Consider the following 8,300-nt stretch of genomic DNA (forward strand, 5'->3'; position numbering starts at 1 on the left):
AAAAATATCAGGCTGACACATATGCAGTGGGACAGGGGCCAGGTAAGTAAAGTATTTTAAACAAACAAACACACCAGCTAGCACATTTGGTTCCTTGGCAGTTGAGGGAACGTACATTTTTGCATACCCATTTTGAGCCTGTAATTGAAATCACAAATGCTGATGCTCCAGATACTCAACTAGTCTAAAGGCCATTTTTATTGCCTCTTTAATTAGGACAACAGTTTTCAGATGTGCTAACATAATTGCAAAAGGGTTTTCTAATGATCAATTAGCCTTTTAAAATCATAAACTTGGATTAGCTAACACAACGTGCCATTGGAACACAGAAGTGATGGTTGCTGATAATAGACCTCTGTACGCCTATGTAGATATTCCATTAAAAAATCTGCCGTTTCCAGCTACAATAGTAATTTACAACATTAACGATGTCTACACTGTATTTCTGATCAATTTGATGTTATTTTAATGGAAAAAAGTATTTTCTTTCAAAAAAAGGGAAATTTCTAAGTGACCCCAAACTTTTGAACGGTAGTGTATATATAAAAAAATTCATGAGCTCACTCATTCTCAACTTACTGTTGGGAGTTAGAATAATAGAATACACAAGGTGCAACTTGGAAATTTGGTTTCGCATGAGAAGTCACGCACTAAGCCCATGTCAGCAAAAAAAAATGCAGATAGCGGCAAGCTATCTAAACTTGTAGTAAGTACAGTTGAAGTCGGAAGTTTACATACACTTAGGTTGGACACATTAAAACTTGTTTTTCAACCACTCCACAAATTTCTTGTTAAAAAACTATAGTTTTGGAAAGTCGGTTAGAACATCTACTTTGTGCATGACATAAGTCATTTTTCCAACAATTGTTTACAGACAGATTATTTCACTTATAATTCACTGTATCACAATTCCAGTGGGTCAGGCGTTTACATACACTAAGTTGACTGTGCCTTTAAACAGCTTGGAAAATTCCAGAAAATTATGTTATAGCTTTAGAAGATTCTGATAGGCTAATTGACATCATTTGAGTCAATTGGAGGTGTACCTGTGGATGTATTTCAAGGCCTACCTTCAAACCCAGTGCCTCTTTGCGTGACACCATGGAAAAATCAAAATAAATCTGCCAACAAATTTTTTTTTAGACCTTCACAAGTCTGGTTCATCCTTGGGAGGAATTTCCAAACGCCTGAAGGTACCACATTCATCTGTACAAACAATAGCACGCAAGAATAAACACCATGGGACCACGCAGCCGTCATACCGCTCAGGAAGGAGACACGTTCTGTCTCCTAGAGATGAACGTACTTTGGAACGAAAAGTGCAAATCAATCCCAGAACAACAGCAAAAGACCTTGTGAAGATGCTGGATGAAATCGGTACAAAAGTATCTATATCCACAGTAAAACGAGTCCTATATTGACATAACCTGAAAGGCCGCTCAGCAAGGAAGAAGCCACTGCTCCAAAACCGCCATTAAAAAAGCCAGACTATGGATTGCAACTGCACATGGGGACAAAGATTGTACTTTTTGGAGAAGTGTCCTCTGGTCGATGAAATATAACTGTTTGGCCATAATGACCAAAAGGGGGAGGCTTGCAAGCCAAAGAACACCATCCCAACCGTGAAGCACGGGGGTGGCAACATCATGCTGTGGGGGTGCTTTACTGCAGGAGGGACTGGTGCACTTCACAAAATAGATGGCATAATGAGGAAAGAAAATTGTGGATATATTGAAGCAACATCTCAAGACATCAGTCAGGAAGTTAAAGCTTGGTTGCAAATGGGTCTTCCAAATGGACAATGACCCCAAGTATACATCCAAAGTTCTGGCAAAATGGCTTAAGGAAAACAAAGTCAAGGTATTGGAGTGGCAATCACAAAGCCCTGACCTCAATCCAATAGAAAATGTGTGGGCAGAACTGAAAAAGCATGTGCGAGCGAGGCCTGCAAACCTGACTCCGTTACACCAGCTCTGTCAGGAGGAATGAGCCAAAATTCACCCAACTTATTGTGGGAAGCTTGTGGAAGGCTACCCAAAACGTTTAACCCAAGTAAAACAATTTAAAGGCAATGCTACCAAATACTAATTGAGTGTATGTAAACTTCTGACCCACTGGTAATGTGATGAAAGAAATAAAAGCTGACAAAGTGGTGATCCTAACTGACCTAAGACAGAGAATTTTTACTAGGATTAAATGTCAGGAATTGTGAAAAACTGAGTTTAAATGTATTTGGCTAAGGTGTATGTAAACTTCCGACTTCAACTGTATGGTCGAATTACCTACCGGGATGGGGCCCATTGACCAAAAAAATGTATCTTCTCTCTGCCCCATGTCAAAATGTGTAGAATTGCAGTAAACTTGCGTTAAAACGGCAACATTTTCTGTATGCCCAATGGCTAAATGTGCATAATTGCCACCCCTCATGATGAGTTGTTTTTTTTGTGGCCCCCACCCTCATCAATGTTCCCCATTCCTGATTTAAATAGAATCATTAGGAAAACATTATGCTGAAGTACTGAAATTCCCACAGACGAATGTTGTTTCTTAACGTTCTGAGAACATGATTTTAAATAGAACCATGAGAAAACCTGTAGGAAACAATATGATGAGATACGTAAATTCCCATAGAAGAACGTTGTTTCTTATCGATCTCTGAACAATTTACTTTAAATAGAACCATTTGGAAACCTGTAGTAAATGTTATGGGAAGGTTGTATGCAAAACGAAGAAGAAACATTTGTTCTCAGAACGTTATGTGGTAGCTGGGAAGGTTGTGCAGGTTGTTGGAGAAACCACACCACTGCTCTGCATTTGAGGGAATAGTCAATTATAAAAGAAAACACCTTAAGGTGAAACTAATACCTGTATTATTTAGATACATAAATAATTATTCTGTTAAAATAACACAAGATACAGACATGAATGTCAAAAGATGATGCAGACATGTGTCCAGAAAAAAAAGGATGTTCCCATGCAGAATTACATGAAATGCCAAAATAAATCAATGTTTTTTTTCATAACTCACATTCAAAATTTGTGGACTTTAAGTCAAGGATAGTTTTTTCCAATAACACGGTAAGCCTATAAATAGCCTAAACATTTGCAAATTTAAAATGTTCACTTGAAAAAGCCAAGGTTGAAAAGTTTTTTAAAAGTGTCAAATCTGAACCTAGATGAAGGCTATATCAACACAACCAAAATCCCATGCTAAACTGAATAGATATTGACATGTAAGAAACAAATTGCATGAAATGATTAACACAGCAGTAGCCTATATATAGTGTCCATTACTCCTTCCAGAAGCCTCTGTTGTGGGCCACCGCCTCTTTGAGCCTGGCCAGCAGCATCTCCTTGGAGGAGTAGATGGGCAGAAATAGTAGGGAGAAGCAGGTATGGGATTCTGGGAAATGTAGTTTAGTAGAGTTCTGCAAGACTGCTACAGTCATCTGGATCTTGTCCATGCCCAGGATAGGAACGCGATCACAGCCTGTCAGGAACACTGAGAAGGAAGGGAGAGATTGTGAAAAGAAGACTGAATGGGAAGAAACATAGTGAATGTCTTTGTGCGGCAGGTAGCCTAGTGATTAAGAGCATTGGGCCAGTAATCGAAAGGTAGCTGGTTTGAATCCCTGAACCGACTAGGCAAAAAATTTGTTGTTGTGCTTTTGAGTAAGGCACTTAACCCTAATTGCTCCTGTAAGTCGCTCTGGATAAGAGTGTCTGCTAAATTACTAAAATGTCAAATGTGTTCAGACACATTTTTATTGTAAATGCAAATGCTCTTGTGGAACAGGAAGTTCAAATATGCAGACAAAACCCTGAACCAGCATTATGAAAGACTGTATGGTTCCTCCAGTTTTACTCAACAGAGAGCAATTTAGTGCCATACTTACGGAGAAAAGCTTTCTTTTGGTTGTCTGTCAGTTCCTCAAAAGCCTCCCAGAATGTGACGATGTTGGGATGTCTGGCATGGTACTCTCCATCATACACAGTGTTCTGGATATACAAACCAAACAAATGGCAGCAATAATTAAACAATATTAAACTTGCACGTTAATTAAACGATTCACCACAAAGTCACAGTATGTCACAAAGCACCATGTATAGCTTGGCAAAGTATTACACATTATCTCCTAGTCCTAACTTGAGAAACGTACCCATAACTTGAACATCAAAGCAAATCCCCCTTTGATATAAATGCATCAACACATTGATTGATTTATGCCCTAATTTCTCAAGTCAGCACCCAGCCCCATACTGAGTAATGAATGATGGTTGTATATAGACCTGTTTGAATGTGTCCCAGTCGTAGTCCTCTTTCCCCACCATGACTCCCCTGAGCTCCTCAGGCTGGAACAACTCCACCACGTCCCTGTCACACACCTTGAAGAAGCCTCTCCTGAACTCTTCAAACACCTTCTCCGGTGATTGGTTGAAGGCAAGGTTCACGTAGGCATCAACAAACTGCTTCCTGTAAAAAATAATGAATTGTTTTTTAATATTTTTAAAAACAGAAAACAGAACAAGCAGAAAGCATGCTTGTTGTAATTTCTAACTTCTAAAATGTCAACCTTGTATTATGCATTACAGACAATAGACCGTAATGTGAGCCAGTTTGCTACAGCAGGAAAATAATCCTGCAGCAACAGGAAATGTGAATTATTATGTTGATTATAATTAATGAACATTTTTGTAGGGGTTGATACATTTTTTGTAAGGGAAAATCAAGTCTGAAGCCTTTTTAAACCTCAAATATATTCAACACTTTTAAAATGTCCTGGATTGCAGGAAAGTTCTCTTGCAACAGAGTGATCAAATTCAGATCTTACATCTGTAGGGGTAAAAGTTGCTGTAGCCATACTTGTTAAAACTTGTGACTGATTTTCCTGTTTCTTTGGGATCAAGCTACACCTTCAGGTCATCCCAGATCACCTGATAAAAATAAACAGTTTTACCACTATTCACATACTGTATCTAGAGATATTTCATTGCTCAACAATCAGTTTCAATACTATACATACAGTGAAGGTTATGTCCAGGTTTTCTTCAACATCATCATCAGTGTAGTCCTCCAAGAGGTACCGCAAACTCCTTCAATTACAATGAAAATAAATTAATGTTGAAACATTTTAATCCATTTCTAAGGGATACTAATTCAATGCTAAAACGTACATTCTAAAATACAAACGTACCCTCCCACAACAGGGTCAAACTCTCTCAGGTCCTCCAGTGAGGGCTTGACCCCCACCATCTTCTTGAACAGGGCCAGAGGGAAGGGCAGGTGTACAATGTTGTGGTTGTATAGGGCCATGCCACACAAGACACCAAACAGGAAGTAGCTCTTCTCCTCCACTCTGGGCTGGTAGTAAGGGTAGGTGGCACATGAGTCAAGGCAGAGATCAAGAATAAACAAGAGCAGCCACCATTCTTCTTAAAATAACTTATCTCCTTTGTTGTATTATGTTGTTGTCTGTATACTGCAATTCAGCTTTTAGCTGTGAATGTGTACAATTATAAAACCTTGGTACATCAGGGGGAGAGTAGGGAGTGATGGTGATTATAATTGGACACAATGCTATATTGATTGATACAGTGTAGATAGTGGCACTGCTGTAGTGGTTGAATCTCTTTTTTTTCTGCTATTAACCGACTAAAGTATTTAGATTATTCTAAAAAATAATCTAACATTTCTTACTCACCAATTTGAATTTGCTTGAGAGTGCAGTGATTTATTATACAGTAATGAAATAGCAATTCCCTAATTCTAGTTGTTACCTTGGCAGGGAACCAGACCAGTGTCTTGGTGTCATTGTACATGAACATCTCAGACTCTGGTGCCAACAGCTCTTCAAACACATGGAGGAAGAAGTCCCTTATGTTGACGAGCGACAGCTTCATGTCCTCCACAAACTGCACCTGAGGGATAAAGCATCAGAGGAGCGTTTAGGAGGAGAGTTCTTTTTCATTTCACCTTCATTTAACCAGGTAGGCTAGTTGAGAACAAGTTCTCATTTACAACTGCGACCTGGCCAAGATAAAGCAAAGCAGTTCGACACATACAACAACACAGAGTTACACATGGAGTAAAACAAACATACAGTCAATAATACAGTAGAAATATAAGTCTATATACAAATTTGAGCAAATTAGGTGAGATAAGGGAGGTAAAGGCAATAAATAGGCCATGGTGGCGAAGTAAATACAATATAGCAAGTAAAACACTGGAATGGTAGATTTGCAGTAGATGAATGTGCAAAGTAGGAATACTGGGGTGCAAAGGAGCTAAATAAATACAGTAGGGGAAGAGGTAGTTGTTTGGGCTATTTATAGATGGGCTATGTACAGGTGCAGTGATCTGTGAGCTTCTCTGACAGCTGGTGCTTAAGGCTAGTGAGGGAGATAAGTGTATCCAGTTTCAGAGATTTTTGTAGTTCTTTCCAGTCATTGGCAGTAGAGAACTGGAAGGAGAAGCAGCCAAAGGAATTGGCTTTGGGGGTGACCAGTGACATATACCTGCTGGAGCGCATGCTACGGGTGGGTGCTGCTATGGTGACCAGCGAGCTGAGATAAGGGGGGACTTTACCTAGCAGGGTCTTGTAGATGACCTGGAGCCAGTGGGTTTGGCCACGAGTATGAAGCGAGGTCCAGCCAACAAGAGCGTACAGGTCGCAGTGGTGGGTAATATATGGGGCTTTGGTGACAAAACAGATGGCACTGTGATAGACTGCTTCCAATTTATTGAGTAGTGTGTTGGAGGCTATTTTGTAAATGACATCGCCGAAGTCGAGGATCGGTAGGATGGTCAGTTTTACGAGGGTATGTTTGGCAGCATGAGTGAAGGATGCTTTGTTGCGAAATAGGAAGCCAATTCTAGATTTAACTTTGGATTGGAGATGTTTGATGTGAGTCTGGAAGGAGAGTTTACAGTCTAACCAGACACCTAGGTATTTGTAGTTGTCCACGTATTCTAAGTCAGAACCGTCCAGAGTAGTGATGCTGAACGGGCGGGCAGGTGCAGGCAGTGATCGGTTGAAGAGCATGCATTTAGTTTTACTTGTATTTAAGAGCAGTTGGAGGCCACGGAAGAAGAGTTGTATGGCATTGAAGCTCGTCTAGAGGGTTGTTAACACAGTGTCCAAAGAAGGGCCAGAAGTATACAGAATGGTGTCGTCTGCGTAGAGGTGGATCAGAGACTCACCAGCAGCAATAGCGACATCATTGATGTATACAGAGAAGAGAGTCGGCCCAAGAATTGAACCCTGTGGCACCCCCATAGAGACTCCCTAACATTGTTAGTTCTAACATCGTCTTGTGAAAAGCTTTTAACAACATTTGTCCTTCCTAATTCAGGTTGTCATAATTTTACCACAAGTTCTCTCTGGAAGTAGTCATGATCTGCAGCACCCAGTTGTCTGAAGGTGTCTTCGATGAGTGACGGGCGCCTTAAGGTCAACTGGAAGACTGGAGCAGGGGGAGATTCTGGGTTGTCTCGGAACATTCCAGAAGGATACATCACTGTCAGCAAGTGGGTGAATTGGTGAACCACCTGCAATATATAAATATACACTAGTTTAAAAAAATAATTATGTCACGTGCACAAGTACAGTGAAAGAACTGTCCTGCTTGCATTTAGCCAACAATGCAGTAATCAATATCAGTAGTACTATATATACACATATATATATTTTTAAGTTAAGTGGAACATAAACACAAAAGAAATTGAAATAAGAACACGAAAAAGTAAGTAAGCTATATACAGGGTCAGCTCCAGTGTCTATTTTGAGTGATATACAGACTGGTCTTCGGAAACCACTGGGTAGGCTATGGTATACTTGAAAACAAAGATTCAATAAAAGGATATAAAACAACCAGTGGAATAATACAGTATACCTTTGTATAAAGTGCATTACTGTTGAAAATCGCCATCTTGCAGATCAGACTCAACACAAATGGGTAACGGCAAAAGATGACTGGTGTCACCTCTGTGTCCTAGAAGTGACACAAAAGAAAAATGAAAGTGCATCTCAATAGTCTACATGGGTTCCATCTCTTTGTCTCATTCCATCAATCTGCACTGAAAGAACTGGACAAGTGAAACCAGATTCCACCACTTTATCATTCTAACATTTTAGTAATTTACAGATGATTTGGTTATTTTATTACCTCCCTTGTTGACCAAAAACGCCAAAGCTTCACATCCTCCAATAGAATAACACTACCGTTGATCTCTTCCACATAAAAGGTACTGGCTGGAACTTCCTGGGTTCTTCCGGCCCTTTTGTTTGCCTTTGACATAA

At 39.8% G+C, this 8,300-nt stretch overlaps 1 pseudogene; it reads right to left on the bottom strand.

Moving 5' to 3' along the window:
- Window positions 1-2,847: 2,847 nt before the first annotated feature.
- On the bottom strand, window positions 2,848-8,294 carry LOC129855600 (E3 ISG15--protein ligase HERC5-like; annotated as a pseudogene).
- Window positions 8,295-8,300: the final 6 nt, after the last annotated feature.

The sequence above is a fragment of the Salvelinus fontinalis genome, chromosome 5 (genome assembly GCF_029448725.1).
Source record: "Salvelinus fontinalis isolate EN_2023a chromosome 5, ASM2944872v1, whole genome shotgun sequence".
Taxonomy (NCBI): Eukaryota; Metazoa; Chordata; class Actinopteri; order Salmoniformes; family Salmonidae; genus Salvelinus; species Salvelinus fontinalis.